Below are 16,494 nucleotides of genomic sequence, written 5' to 3' on the forward strand. Positions count from 1 at the left end.
GAACCCATGCTTAAGTCCAAGTTCTATTCACTCTACTGCTTATTATCTCTGTTAAAAGAATAAACATCTATCTATGCTTGGGGAGGATACCAAAAAGATGGATTTGTAGTAAATAACCTACTCAATCCTCTTAAGTAACTAATGACATTCATATTTAAAGTAATATAAGAAATATGTGGAAACTGCTTTAAAAACAAATTCTATATAAATATTAGCTTTTAATTTATATGTCTAAAGAATCCAATGGAACTAATTCTACTATTAAGACAATCGATTGTCTAGATTTGGCTTTATAGCTATAATACTTTAACAATAAAAATCCCTAAGTTAAATATGGAATGCTTATTTCTCCTCTAAGCTTTAAAACCACACTGTCTTTCGAAAATATGAAGTCAAAAAATGAGCTCATTTTCTTCCCCAGCATGCTGTCTTCACCTATTCACCGTCCTTATTCTAATCCAATTTATTTTTGCTCCAAATCTGTTCTTCTCTCATTTTTCCTTATAAATGCTCCTCAAATGCACAACTATTCATTGGGGAATGAATACACAGGCATAGAACTCCAAAAGCAGATCCCATTCTCAAGTTATCTGTCTTGTCCCTTTTTATTAGCTAGCTCTGGAAAAGGTTTTACCTTGTGATGGCCAAGCAGCTGAATGAGAGAAAGATGCTCAGTTACACACACACACACACACACACACACACACACTGTGGGCTATTTTACCCCATTTCCTAGAAGGGAGGACATAGAATTTTCTGATCAAAAAAGGAATGTTTTGAAGGACTGCAAAATGTTTTTAAATAGGACGCAGCTATGGAGTTAAAATATTCAAGATATTTGATGACAGCCATTCATACATGTAATAAACAGGTACAATAGCACATACTAGACTCAATAGTTGCAGTGAAGTTTGTATGAGCAAACTTAATTTTATAAACTCTATACTTCAAAGAAATAAATAAGGTTCTCAACATCATAGAGGCTCAAAATAAATTATTATATTCTTTGAGAAAACTTGTATTATCAGAGAGTAGAGGCTATGGTCTCCAGAAGGTACAGCATTTGCTAAAATTGGAAGCTGACAGCAACTCAATTTAGACTATGAGATAATCAAAATGAAACCTCAGCTTTTCCCATAAATATTTTCTTCTGATTATATTTTCCCAGGTAAGTCAGGATAAATTAAGCTTCAATTAGCAGTTTAAATTGATGGCTTGATTCATATACCCTCTGAGATGTTCACTTCCACAGAAATAACTGTTAAAATTTTGGCAGCCCTATACATTTCTTTGAATTCTCATCAGTAAGAAAACCTCATTATTAGTAAAATAAGATGTAGTTACTGCTTGGAAACTGATTCACAGCACTCTCCCTGGAATGGCTCATTAAGGAAATGGAATATTTCTGTTAAGAAAAGGTTTATGTCTTAACAGAAGTCTATGGGGGAGGGGAAGAAAAAAAAAGAGGTTAGAGAGGGAGAGAGCCAAAGCATAAGAGACTCTTAAAAACTGAGAACAAACTGAGGGCTGATGGGGGGTGGGAGGGAGGGGAGGGCGGGTGATGGGTATTGAGGAGGGCACCTTTTGGGATGAGCACTGGGTGTTGTATGGAAACCAATTTGACAATAAATTTCATATTAAAAAAAAAGGAAAAGGTTTATGTCTAACAGTTAATCTTTGGATGCTAAACTGTTACGAAAACTCAATTCACCCAGAAAATTTGGGCTTCTACATTACTGGCAGTAAGTAACACTATGTTCCTTTTTCTCAGACTGATTAGAAAGCTTTCAAATAGTCTTTGTATTGAGAGACAGACATTACCTATTGTTGAATCTGATTCCAAGAGGAATGATTATTTTTAAAAAACATTTGCAGGTTCTCTTACAGGAGCAATCCTTCTGTGACTTTTCTTAATTTGGAGAGCTTTGTTTTTCATATATAATCGTTGCATATAAGCTATTTAAAAAGAGGACGAGTTTTTGGTCACAAAGGCAACACCACAAAAAAAAACATACGCAACACCAACTCCCCCATGTTCCTAACTAATAATCTGTTTTCACAGAAACACAATTAAATAGTGCCTGTAGTGACTTTTGTTACTCTTTCATTCTTTGGAGTTTAATTTTTCTCAAACACAATAACATGTAATAAAGTTATTAAGATATCAGATATGTACTTCACAGTTATCACCACAGGACTCCTTATATTTTTTGGTGTCCTGATGCTAATGCAATGTATGGAATCAGTGTTCAATTCAGAGGGTTGTGAAGATTTGTGAGGATTAACGCTGCTGTTTTTTTTGTGGGATTTCTGCAAAATAGAGCAAGTGAAATTTACACAAATCCCCCCACCACCATTGCCTGGGGACTGTTTGCACTGAAGAGAAACTGGCCGTGAGGCAGCTTTTGTTGGTTTGGCTCCATTAGCCCCCACTCCTAGTGTTGGAGGTAGGGTCTGCATGTGTATATAGGTTGGGGGTTGGGAAATCTGCTTCTCAATTTCTCCTTTAAAATGATTTTTCCAAGCATTTGATCCCAGCGGTTGGGAGCAAAGTCAAATGGGCTTTACCAAAATAGTTTACATTCCGATTTAGAAGTGAAAGACCAGAATGGAGCAGCAGAAGTTTGGAAGGTTGGATGAGCACAGGGAGCTGTTCACTTATGATTTGGTTCCCCAAATGAGCTCAAGTTTCCAGATTTAAAGCACATATCTCTATAATTACAGTTAGCTGAGCTTTTGCTAACAGTTGACTTTGTGTGATGAAGCACGTCAGTAACAGTTCACACAGTCTTTGATTTTATCTTTGGCTCATATTTTCTTCTTAAAAGAAGCTACTATAGCTATATCAAAGTATGGGCCCTTTCCTTCCATCCCACTCTGTGTATTTCAGAAGATGCTTCCTAAAGTTAAATGCTTTTGCAAAAAAAAAAAAAAAAAAAAAAAACACCCTGTTCCTGTATCTTGTGTGGTCTGTTTGTTGCCTTAGATGCCCTAATTCTCCACTCTTACCTGTCTCCATCCCCTTTGCATGTGTGTTTGCAGTTTTACCCACAAAATGTCAGGCCATATTTTTTCACCCCTTGACATTATTTTCAGCCATCTGATTTGGTTTAGCCAATAAAATCACATGGAAGTGATGGTTTTATAGTTCTGAGTCTGGGACTCAAGTGGCCTGCCATGTTTCTTCTCGCCTCTTATGCTGTCATCGCTGTGAGAAAGGGCAAGCTAAGGCAAGCCCGTTAATGCCAGGAGGAGGTTGAGGACATACGGAGCAGATCTGCACCAGTTAAGGTGCCTCAGTTAAGCCCAGTCTAGAGCAGGGCTCCTAGCCAGCTCATAGCCACATGAGCAAACCCAACCAAGATCAAATCTACATCAATCTACATACGTTGGGCATCAGTTGAGCCCAATCTACATTACCTGTCAATCCGATGATCCAAGGACACGTAGGCTACAATAATAAATGAGTACTGTTTTAAGCCACTGAGTTTTGATATTGTTATGCAACAACAGGTCACTGGTACACCTTTTCAGAAGCAACTGACTTTCCTGGTTGGTTGATTAGGTCAGGATAATATCAAGAACAGACACATCTTATTAGAGCCGCAATTTTAGACTTCTGTGCTTTTGAAATGTTTCCTTCTTTCCTGAGCTTCCTAGGACCAGCATTCACTACTTAGGGCCCCCAAGGCCTGTATATGCTATGAAATATACGTTGGCATCAACATGTAAGAATTATTTGTAGTAATGCCAGGTCGCTATTTAGAGATCTTTCTTAACTGTGTAAATCACATGCAACTCTCTTGACAGACCAGGCACATTATGTGTTCTTGTCTGGCTGTGGTCCACATTTGTCCTTTTACATTGTTCTGGAAGTTCAGCATTCAAGACAGGTTCATATAATTGCTCTCTCTGTATGCCCCCATAATTACATGCCAATACCTTTTCCCAAATTAGGAATTATATTCAGGCTAGATATTCCGCTGACACCACATTCCTCACCAAATGTCAGAGTCTCTTTAAAAATATTCTCTGCTCAAAAGCCCTAATTAGGTTTTCAGTAATTCATGTCATTGGTCATTAGGACAATCATACAAATCAGCAGGCTCTCAGGTGCCGAGGCACTAAATCGGAAAGTGAATCTTAAAGATCACAGGCAATATCCTAAAAGAGATCAGAAGTTTCCTCACTGCTTTCATTAACCTTTTTCTTATGTTTTCACATTTTAGGCATAGATTCTTTAGACCTGTAAAATTGCTCCCCAGAAAGTTTCAATGTTAGGAGAAGGAGATATGAATGGGATTGTTTAAATAAGAAACAATCGGAAAGAGTTAATGAACATACCTACGCATACACCCTCACCACATTTTCCTGCAAGCCATGCAGCTTCTGACTACCCACTACATCCTGGATAAAGTAATGGTGGTAGTGGTGTAAGGGCAGAGGTGGGTATTTGGTTTTTTGTGTCCCCCAAACAGCACAGGACATTTTTGAAAGACTGGTGCACTTACAGGTTTAAAGAAAAAATTGTAGTCTTTAGAAACGAGTAGACTTTGAATGGACTTCTAAATGAACAGGGATCTACAATTTACTAGCAGTGAGGCCTTGAATGTAACACCAGAGACTTTGAGCCTCAGTTACCTCATCTGTAAAATGGCAGCAACACTAGTTACTTCAGAGCGTATTGCCCTTTAAAGAATAAAATGTGCATGTGAAGCAGAAAATGATACTTTGCCCAGCTGTTGGGTACAAATTAGAGATCACCACAGGGTGGGAAAACCCAGTTCAACAGAATGTAAATTACAGAGACTGAGACAGTAAGCAAAGAAACGGGCGTTATTTAACTATGCAAACTAAAAGTGTCTTTTCTCACTTTGGGGAAGCAGAGTCTCAGCTCCACTGAGGTCACAGCACCAGACTTGCTCATGGTGGATTAGTCTATTTAGATTAGTCTATTAGATTAGTCCTTGGGCAAATGCTGGCCTAGCTCTTCATGGGTATTTCCGGAAATGGTCTCCTTATATACGTCAGAGTTTTCATTTTAGCTGAAGTCAGGTCTGTGTTCCTCTCAGCAGACTAGATGGCAATGTCGAGGTTTGATAAAGGCAAAAGGATGGCAGTTCCTGCTGTACAGTAAGCACTCCACATATGTACGTTCATCTTACTGCGTCCTTTTCTACTGCACTTAGCGGCCATGTGGACCTACGCGGCCCAGTACAGGTAAGATCGATGGGATGCTGTTTGGGGTGACATCGCCTCTTCCAATTCCATCCGTTTAGTTACTTGCTTCCTTTGTATCTCAGTCTATAGGAGCTCTGTGGCCTGGTATGCTATGGTGGGGGAAAATAATAGTAATAGTAATAATAAATTAAAATAAACAGCTTTAAATATCCTCCAAGGCCAGAGATTTGGAAGCCATCAGCGGGTAAGACTTCCTACCTCACTAGTGTTTTCCCTCCTCCTTCCCCATGCTCCACGTCCAGAGAGTTGAAGCTTGAGAAACAGAGTCAGGATGGGATGGGGATGGACAAAAAAGCAGGCACACCCCAATTCTGTGCCCAAGTCTTAGAGCAAAATGAGAAAAAGAAAGGCTTTATGTCACAGTGGAGATTAAATTGTTAATTCCTATCTTAAACTGGACACTCTACTAAGTTGAGACTATGTGACAAAAAACTGACTGTTATCTCTCAGGGAAACAGAAATTCATGAATCTTGTTTCAGTTTCCATCCAGGGGTAGGGAATGAAAAAACACAGCTCTTTTCTGTTTGAGTGTCTGGTTCTTGAGACTGAAAGTCATTGAGTGGACAATACAGCAAGCAAGACAGTGGCTAATTTTGCTTCATTTCTTACTTGTATACCTCGGCTTAACAAGGAAAAATGATCGTTTGCACTGTGGAGTCCATAAATGACATTGCCGAGGCTGCTGAAAGCAATCAGGTGTTTGTAGACAAGAACTATGTCAGTTGTAATTTCTTTGTTACGTTTCCTTCCACTTTTCCTCTCTTTTGCAAGTCTTACACACACCACCAAATACAGGATGGCACAAATTATCTGATCACCATTACAACTAATGAGATGAGCTTTCTATTGTGCACAGTTGCAAATTCGATTTTGTAAATGAATCTATCTTCTGTTTGTCCTGATAGGAAACTTTTTAAGCAGCCTTATAGAATCCTTGCAATTACTGCCAGTGATAGTAGATTTAAAGGATTTGGGGTCATTGATCTAAATTAATTCATGGTCTGATTAGAAAGCACACTGCAATGTAATTCATCCTTTAAAGGATCTTTTCCAGAATTAAAATAACACATGGTTAGAGTATCATTTCCTTGAGCTTCCTCTGCATCTCAGGCAGCTAATAATTAACATGCAAGGAGGATCATTCCAAATTCAACGTTTAATACCGCTGACATGTCCCTCCCTTAGAAGCTAGCAATTTTAACCCCTTTACTATTAATTTGATTAATGCAAGCTACTGTTATGTGGCTGTGAAGGAACAGACGCAAATCAAATGTAGCACATTGATTCATTAAAATTTAAATTGCTGAAAATGATATGCTCTTTGGCTTGTGGTATCAAGCAAAGGAAAAAAATATTCCCTGTATAAAATAATAGATTTGTTCCTATATGAAGAATCCAGGGAAATATCTTAAATTCAAAATGACTATGTGTATCTGGGAATGATATATATCCTCTGTGGATTTAAGGGAGGAAAAATAAAATCTGTAATACACATGAATGACAGCAAAGGAACCCCAAAGGCAACTTAGTTAACCAAGAACTCATGTGCTAAATAAGAGGGTCATCTGGGCTGCAAACAACACCTTAGAGAAATATAACCAAGATCATTTTATAAACGTCATTTATGTTTCATTTTCCATGCTGTTGCCCTTTTTGCATTTCACTGATCATCATTTTAGGCAGAAGTTTTTCTTCTTCACCTTGAAGAATACATGATATTCTGCAGAAAATAGCTCCATCTGTAATTGTGATTTTAAAGTGTCACACCCATAGAAACACTCACATACATACGTTTATTTGTGTAATATGCAAATATAAAGAATTTGAAGGTCAGGAAAGCAATTCCTAAAGAGTCCAAATTGGTAGCAGAGAAAAAAATGCATTTCTTATTTCAACATTGTTGACTTGTGATATTGCATTCATCTAAAATGTCTTCCCCCCTATAATTATCAAATGCTTCAAGACTGAAACCAACTGCATAAAGTTGTGATCTTTATTTAATTTTCTAATGACTTCCAAGCACCCATGCTAATGTCTACTTCATGATAGGCAGTCAATAAACATGTGGAATAAATATGGAAGGGAAGGTGGTGAGAAAGTAGGGAGACAGGAAGATAGATGGCCACTGGACACAAGTCGGCAATTAAAGAGAGGATTTAAACCCAGGGACTCAACTAGCTGCTTTGATTAGATTCTGTCTCCACATGTCATGATGTTTAAGTGAACCTTTTTTTTTTCTTTCTAACTACTCAGCAATCCTAGGGCCTGTATTTTACTTTCTCACATTTAACATCTCTGTAATCAAGATACAAGTTATGCCCAGTGATGCTTTACTTTGCCTGGCAGCAATCAGGACAGTTGTCACTTTAAGAGAAAATATGAAAAGCTTCAGCATTGAAACTTACAAAATTAAATTTCAGTACATTGGAGGAAAATTAGAAGCATTCTTTTAACCTGTAGGATATAAATAATTACAGGAGGAGATAGAAAAGGCATGGACCAAATGGGTTGAATAAGTTCCAAATGGAACTCAAAGGCAGGCTACGTCTATATCATTGCAAAACTGACTTAAAAGTCCAGCACCGTGGGCTTTAATTATGTTTTGGTTCTTGATGGCACAAAGGAAAATATGTGGAAAAACATGGACCTTGATTACTGAATTGAAGAGCAACGTGGAAAGTCGTACTCTGGTAAGAAATTTTAGGAATTCTTAGCCAACATAGTTTGCTAATATTATCGATTTTATGTATACTAACATATGCTTCAAAACAAATGTCTAAATAACACTATAGGAATTCCTTCAGAAGGTAGCAAATAAAAATTCGATATGATAAAACATTGTGCTAGAGTTTAATTGACGGCATTTTTCTTTCCTATTATATAAAATAATTGTAAGTCTTAAAATTGATGATATTTGAATCAATGAAATATAGTTTATGATAAATAAGCCAAGGACAAAACACAAAGAGTGATTTGCATTAGCTAGAACGGCATAAGCAATACTCTTTAATGAATTTGCTATTCTACAGATAAGAAAGGAATGACATTGAACCTTTGGAAACTTCCCTGTTTGTAAGCATTGAGTGTCCTTGGGGAAAGTTATTTAACCTTTTCTTAAGCCTCAGGTTCTTCATCTGTGAAACAATAAAAATAATGCCTCCCACAAAAGATTGTTATGGGAAGTAAATGAGTACAAGAAACCCAGTGCCTGGTCCCTAGAAAGCATTTATAAGCAATTGCCATTATTTTTATTTGCTTGTGTCTACACACCTCTCAGACAGACATTCAAGGTCTTCCAGAATATGGCTCAATGCCTATTATTTCCCAAGGGAACTACTTGCTCCTCCTTTGCTCCTGTGGTTTAGTACCTGCATCTAATGCTCTCCTCCCATCACTCCCATTTCCTGTCAAACTATAAAATCCTACTTATCATTCCAAATTCAACTCATTCATTGCCCTGTACTCCCTGTAAATTGGTCGTTAAATTTGGATACTTGAGTAGATTTAGGTGCCATTATTTAGGCAAATATCTCCTATAGGCTTTTTGTATCACATCAGGGGGCACATGTCTGGTGGTCTCACTTTTTAAAAAATGGTAGTAAGTATATATGACATAAAATTTACCATCTTAATCTTTTTTTTTTAAGTTTTACTTATATATTTATTTTGAGAGAGACAGCATGAGTGGGTAGGGACAGAGAGGGAGAGAGAATCCCAAGAAGGCTCCATAGAGCCAGTGCAGAGCCCTACATGGGGCTTGAACTCGTGAAGCGTGAGATCATGACCTGAGCTGAAATCAAGAACTGGACTATTAACTGACTGAGCCACCTAGGTGCCCCCATCGTAATCACTTTTAAGTATACGGTTCAGTCAGATTAAATCATTATCCATTCCCACAACTCTTTCCATCTCATAAAACTGAAACCCCATACCCATTGAACAACATCTCCCCATTCTCCCCTCACCCCAACCCCTGGCAACCACTATTATAATTTCTTTCTGTCTTTATGATTTTGACTATTCTTTTTTTTTTTTTTTTAATTTTTTTTTTCAACGTTTATTTATTTTTGGGACAGAGAGAGACAGAGCATGAAGGTCAGAGAGAGGGAGACACAGAATCGGAAACAGGCTCCAGGCTCTGAGCCATCAGCCCAGAGCCCAACGCAGGGCTTGAACTCACGGACCGCGAGATCGTGACCTGGCTGAAGTCGGACGCTTAACCGACTGCGCCACACAGGCGCCCCTGATTTTGACTATTCTAAGTGTCTCATATGAGAAGAATCATACTGTATTTGTCTTTTTGTGACTGGCCTATTTCACTTACCATCATGTCCTCAAGTTTCATCCATACTGTAGCATATGTCAGAATTTCCTTCTTTAGGACTGAATAATATTCCACTGTATGTAAATACCACATTTTACTTATCTATTCATCCATTCATTATCCCCTGGATTGCTTCTGTATTTTAGCTATTGTGAATAATGCTGCTGTAAACAAGGGTATACAGATCTCTCTTCAAGTTCCTGATTTCAATTCTTTTAGGTATATGCCCCGAAGTGGAATTGCTGGGTCATATAGCATTTCTCTTTTTAACTTTTTGAGGAACCACCCTACTGTTTTCCAGTGGCTGTACCAGTTTACATTCCCACTAACAGCGCACAAAGGTAGCACTTTTTCCACATCCTCACCAACATTTGTGAAGTGGTAGTCTTACTTTTAGTGATGACTGGATTTGGGGTTCAAGGTGCTTATCGTGATGTTTCCTATTGACGTTTAACAAGTGGTTGAGCATCCATTGCTGACCTTTTCCCAGTTCCGTTGGTAATTTAGTGGTTTATAACATGACAACTTTCTAATTATATCATTTCGTCTGTATTTATTAGATGAAATTCTTCTATAAAGAACGTTCACACAGTCATTACTTGGTTACCCTAAAATAGGTTTATACAGGAAAGGAAGAACAGATGCCCAGTTCTTTGATCAGTTTTTAATTTTTTTAATGTTTATTTATTTTTGAGAGACAGAGAGAGACAGATCACGAGTGGGGAAGGAGGAGAGAGAGAGGAAGACACAGAATCCGAAGCAGGCTCCAAGCTATGAGCTGTCAGCACAGAGCCCAATGTGGGGCTTGAACTCACGAACCAAGAGATCATGACCTGAACCAAAGTCGGTGCTTAACCAATCGAGCCACCCAGGCACCCCAATCAGTTTTTTAGAGAAATTGGGTCTAGTGAGCTCCAAATGGTGACCAAGGAGTAGTCTTAAGAATTTTAATAAACAAATAGATTTTTATATATGTTGTGTGTTCCAATTCATGTGGTCATTATTCTTTTTCGATATATTGTTCTATTTTATGCCAAGGTGAGGGAACCCTTTCCTTTTGGTTTCTGTTTTCTTCTGATATGAAGCCATTGGTCTGGATAAATTCCTTATTTCCTGTTACAATAAGATGCCCCAGTTTCATCTTCCCGATTTCTGCCCTAAGTCTGGCTGAAGTCAGCTATTTCACCAAAAGTCCTAGGATGTTTCTGTGTGAAATCGTGTTTCCAAACCACACGAGTTCTCATTGCTACTAGGCTTTTCCTGTGAACAGTCAGGAAATAAATGTAGTTTTTTAAGAGAGAAAAAAATGAGTTTCCAAATCAAATTTAAGATTACAGGTTTTTTTTTTTTCTGTTGTTATACTTTATACAGGTATTTCTTTCTCTGTTTTCTTTTTGTTTGTTTGTTTGTTTGTTTGTTTACTTTTTGATTTAACTTTATTTTTTATTTTTGAAAATTTACATCCAAATTAGTATATAGTGAAGCAATGATTTCAGTAGATTCCTTAATGCCCCTTACCCATTTAGCCCATCCCCCCTCCTACTCTCTGTTTTCTTTTTTAAAGTAAACTCTACCTCAAGGTGGGGCTCAAACTCATGACCGCAAGATCAAGAGCCGCATGCTCTACTGATTGAGCCAGCCAGGTAAACTTTTCTCTGTTTTCTCAGGCTGAAAAACCTCCTTCTTTAACTCCATTAATAATTACCTATTTTTACCTTAAAAAAAACTGTTGCATATTTTATTTTTAAGTTTATTTACTTTTCAGAGAGAGAGAAAGAGCGCACACACAAGTAGGGGAAGGGCAGAGAGAGAGAGAGAGAGAGAGAGAGAGAATCCCAAGCAGGCTCCACACTGCTAGCACAGACCCAGTGGGGGCTTGAACTCACAAATCCTGAGATCATGACCTGAGCCAGAACTAAGTCAGTTGCTTAACCAATTAAGCCACCCAGGCTCCCCAATAACCACTGTACTTTTAACATAACAATGTGTTTACTTGGGGCGCCTGGGTGGCTCAGTCGGCTGAGCGTCCCACTTGGGCTCGGGTCATGATCTTGCGGTCTGTGGGTTCAGGCCCTGCATCGGGCTCTGTGCTGACAGCCTGGAGCCTGCTTCGGATTCTGTGTCTCCCTCTCTCTCTGCCCCTCCCCCGCTCATGCTCTGTCTCTCTCTCTCTGTCAAAAATAAACATTAAAATTTAAAACAACAACAACGTATTTACTACTAAAAGTAGTCACTTGAAGCTTTTTTTAAACCTGAAGGAACTTTCTGGGATGTTACATAATCAACAGCTGAAATCACTTGTTTCAGTTCGTTTTTAACTTAAATTTCTTCTTCCTATTTAATATATTTTTTCTCAACTGTATAAAACACTTTTATATGTTTTTATATGTTTTAATGTCAAAATTATAACACAAGTTCACACCTTAACCTATCTCCTTCCTCTATAATGCTTCCTTCCTGAAAGGTAATCATTGTTAATTAAATTTTTAAAGTTTCTTTTGTTTCCTTCTGAAAAGTAAATAATTTAATATCTATTCCAGACAGTTACAGACAGACAGACAGACACACACACACACACACACATAAGTTCATATCTTCATATTTCCTGCACTTTTCACAAAACACAGCATATGATAAATAGTATTCTGCTCCTTGCCTTTTTTCACCAGATCATACACTCTGGTGATCACCGCATGTGGGTATATAGAGATCAGCCCCTCCATTTTTATAGCTACATTGGGGGCGCCTGGGTGGCGCAGTCGGTTAAGCGTCCGACTTCAGCCAGGTCACGATCTCGCGGTCCGTGAGTTCGAGCCCCGCGTCAGGCTCTGGGCTGATGGCTCAGAGCCTGGAGCCTGTTTCCGATTCTGGGTCTCCCTCTCTCTCTGCCCCTCCCCCGTTCATGCTCTGTCTCTCTCTGTCCCAAAAATAAATAAACGTTGAAAAAAAAAATTTATAGCTACATTGTATTCCATTCTGTGATTGCACCATGACTGACTCAATTAGTCCCCTATTGGTGAATGCTTCTGTTGTTTGCATTTTTTTATATTACTTATAAAGCTTCAGTGAATAGACTTGTGCACACTGAACCTCATAATTTTTTCCAGTATATTATTTAGTATATATTCCTACAAGTGGAAATTCTGAGTCAAGGTACACCTCCATAGAGTAGGATAATATACCCCAGCAATGCATGAGTTGTGTTATTTCACAACCAGTGAGTGCAATATGTAAGAAATATATCTTAGTTTAGTTTTAATGTGAATTCTCTTATTTCAAGAAGCATTAAATATCTCTTGTCAAACTTCTTTTTCTGTGAACAGGTACAGGACTGTTATTTGGCAGGGAGGGGGGGTGGAGGGGGGGGAATGGACAGGTGGGCACAGGGAATCTGTGCTTTTATTGGCCCAGCAGGCGACTTGAGGCAGAAGAAGCAAGAGAAGCATGTGGCCCCAGTGCAGGCAGACCATGCCTCATGGGCTGGTAGGTGTCGGAGAACTTGCCCAGGTAGTGGCCAATCATCCCAGACTTGATTTTCACCTGGTTGGGGCTTTTGCTCTTGTAGATGCCCACTATTTGCTCACCCGTTGCAGCAGGATGATTATAATGGACAGGTGCGTCTTCACTACCTTGGGTTTCTCCAGGGGCCACACCTCCTATATAATCACGAGCAGGCGCAGCAGCAGGATGTGTTACCCGCAGGCCCCGGCCATAGCCCGTGCCCCTCTCAGGCCTGAACAGTTCTCTCAGCTGCTCCTAGGACACGTCCAGCAACTGATCAAGGTCCATATCGAGGTAGGTGAACTTGAGGATGGTCTGCTTCTTCTGCTGTACTTCGGCTCATTTTATTCTTGGGTTGTTGGCTTTTTCTTCTCAATTTTAGATATTGTTTTATTTTAGGGATTCTCCAAAGAAACCCAGTTGGGCATAGATATATATATATAGAGAGAGAAAGACTTATTTTAAGAAATTGGCTCATGTGATTGTAAGGGTTTGCAAGTGTGAAATCTGTAGAGCAGGCTGGAGATTCATGAAAGAGATGATGTTTCAGTCTTCAGGTCACAATTTGTAGGCTGGAAATAGGCAAGGTTCTACGCTGCAGTCTTGAGGCAGAATTACTTCTTGAAGAAAACTGTCCTTGTTCTTAAGGTCTTCAGCTGATTATATGAGGCCACCCACATTAGAGATTAATTTGTTTTATTCAGTCTACTGACTTAAATGTGAATTACATCTGGGGCACCTGGGTGGCTTAGTCGGTTGAGTGTTTGACTTTGGCTCAGGTCATGATCTCATGGTTGGTGAGTTCAGCCCCGCATCAGGCTCCGTGCTGACAGCTCAGAGCCTGGAGCGTGCTTCGGATTCTGTGTCTCCCTCTCTCTCTGTCCCTCCCCCACAGTCTCTCCCCCTCTCAAAATAAACAAACATAATTTAAAAAATTACCTTAAATGTTAATCACATCTAAAAAATAACTTCACAACAACCTCCAGAGGGGTGTTTGCCAAACAACTGGGCACCATAACCTAGCCAAATTGACACATAAAACTGACCATCACAAATACTAAAGATGTTTTCCCCAAGTTGTCAACTCTATTTTGGCATTGTCTAGCTCAAATGTGATACATAATAAGTATTCAAATATTTGTTGTATTAAGTTGACATCTATTTACAGATATTAGCCATTTTTAGAGTAAGTTGCCCACTGAGAATTATTAAATTGTATTAAAGTCTTTGCACTTCAATTAGAATATTAGTCATTTGTTTATGTGAAGATTACTAACACTTTGCATTCATTTTTCACTCATAAGGCTGAAGTTAAGTGAAAACTTTTTTATATACTCACAGAAACATTGGGTTTCTTTAAGAAATAAGTCATAGGATATTTCTATAAGAGGAAATGTCCTTTAATTCTCAAATATACACATATGTGGTTCTTCTATGGTGAATGAAAACATTTGAACATCTGAGGATGAATTCCCACAAAATATTCCATGTATGTGAATTTTTATTTCCCCAGAAACACACCAAGCCCTTTATTTCCCTGGAAATTTTTTTTTTTTTGTAATCTGTCATACAAGTAGTCCCCACCAGCATCTTAAACACCCCGTCTCTTGGCTTCAGTGACTGGTTCTGATCAAGATAGAATGATTTGTGTCCTTTCCTGGGACTTCTTACCTGGGGAAGAGAGAGAGCCAGTTTCAGTCTCTCTCTAGTATGGCTAATGTAATCTTCTGAATCTATGCCTTCTAATGTGTTTTGAAGGAGCTGATCAACTGTAAAAGTAAATAATGCCCACCTAAGGAAGAAACAGACCCACTACAAGGAGCAAGCACTTAAGCTTCCAAGCCCACCTGTTCCCAAGGTACCTAACTTCCACCTGTTCTTTATTTAAGCTGCCTTTTGGCTAAGCTGGTATGGCTTTGGTTTCTGTCACGTGCAACCCAGAGACTCCTAATGTACATAGGTGCTCAGAAGTTTTGCACATTGTTTTCGGAGATTTAGGGGCTTCCTAAAGAAGTCCATCTTTGCAACCTTATCCTCAAATATGAATCTCTGCTCAAAGCTACCCTTCAGTTCTGCCAACATTAGTCTCTATGTACAATTTACCCAGGAAAACACTAATTATCAAACTCTTTTGCCTCGTAGCTTTCACGCACTTGATCACATTCAGCTCTTATTGCCACAATTCACGCAAATAGACATCTCGTCCTCATTTTCTATCTAAAGACCCTGAAGCTAGAAAGGTTAAGTAACATTTTCTAAAGTGATACAGCTAAACTAAACCTGGTATTTTTGTTTCAAATCTGGAGTTCTTTCTCCCATTGCTTCTTAGCAGTATTGACTATTGCTTGTTAATAATTATTTTAAGTGACAGTTCTGAAATTTGCCTTTTAATATATAATTTAATTGAAACAGGCAATTGCTGTTGCCAATCTAAAAATGTAATAATGGAAATATGTATAAAATGTACTTGTAAAAGTTTTAGATTGCTTATTTGCATATCACCTCACCCCAGTTTTAAATAAACTGATGATTAGCCATAACATGCTAAAGCACACTGAATTCAGAAAATCCTTAGAAGAAAAGAGCTGTAGTAATAGTGTCATTATAAATAATTAGAAGTGTCTGTAACACATCCACCTTCAAAAGTTTGTATAAAATTACTGACAAGTAACCCGCCTAGCATCGTCTTCCCACTTTGATTTCGTTTCTACGAGAATCTATTTATCCCAGTGGAGAGCGAAATCCACAGAAGACGACCATGAGAACAAAGCGCATGACTATGTGGGAGGGCTTGCGTTCCTTTCCTAAATACAAGCACACGAATCAGCTCTTGCAAGTTTGCATTTCAGAAATAATTGAGACAGCAGGGGAAATCATGCTCCACATTATCTCAAGTGGGACAACCTGTTCTTCAGATCGTTGCTCGGCTAGGCAGAGGAGGGAATCCACAGAGGAGATCAACAAGCCTGTGTTCCACCTCTGCTCACCTTCCCCGCCAACCCCAGCCCCTCACTGGTGAAATAAGAGATTTTCCTTTTGATCAGGCAGTATCCGCAAACGTCACATGAGAACGTGTAAAAAAAGCACAGTGAATACAACCGGAGGACTTTGGCTTAGCCGTGGCTGTGCTGTAACCGCTGTCCTAGATTCTGTCCTCTCTGTCGGGCGACTACGTGAGATTTGTCTTCGCTGGGTTTACAAAAAGGCTTCTGTGCTCCTTTGTGACTGGAATACATAGATTTCTGGTTCTCAGTGGGGTTTTCAGGTTGTTCAGAAGCTCTGTGATTTACAAGTCCCCCTGGGTGCATTGGATCTGGTTAACTCCCAATTCCCTTACTCCGGGAATGAATATTTTCTTGGCTAACAGAATACTTGCAGCCTAAAATTAGCTCCTCCTGGGTAGAATACATTGTGCTGCGACATCCTT

Source organism: Leopardus geoffroyi, chromosome C2, assembly GCF_018350155.1.
Source record: "Leopardus geoffroyi isolate Oge1 chromosome C2, O.geoffroyi_Oge1_pat1.0, whole genome shotgun sequence".
In the NCBI taxonomy this organism is placed as follows: Eukaryota; Metazoa; Chordata; class Mammalia; order Carnivora; family Felidae; genus Leopardus; species Leopardus geoffroyi.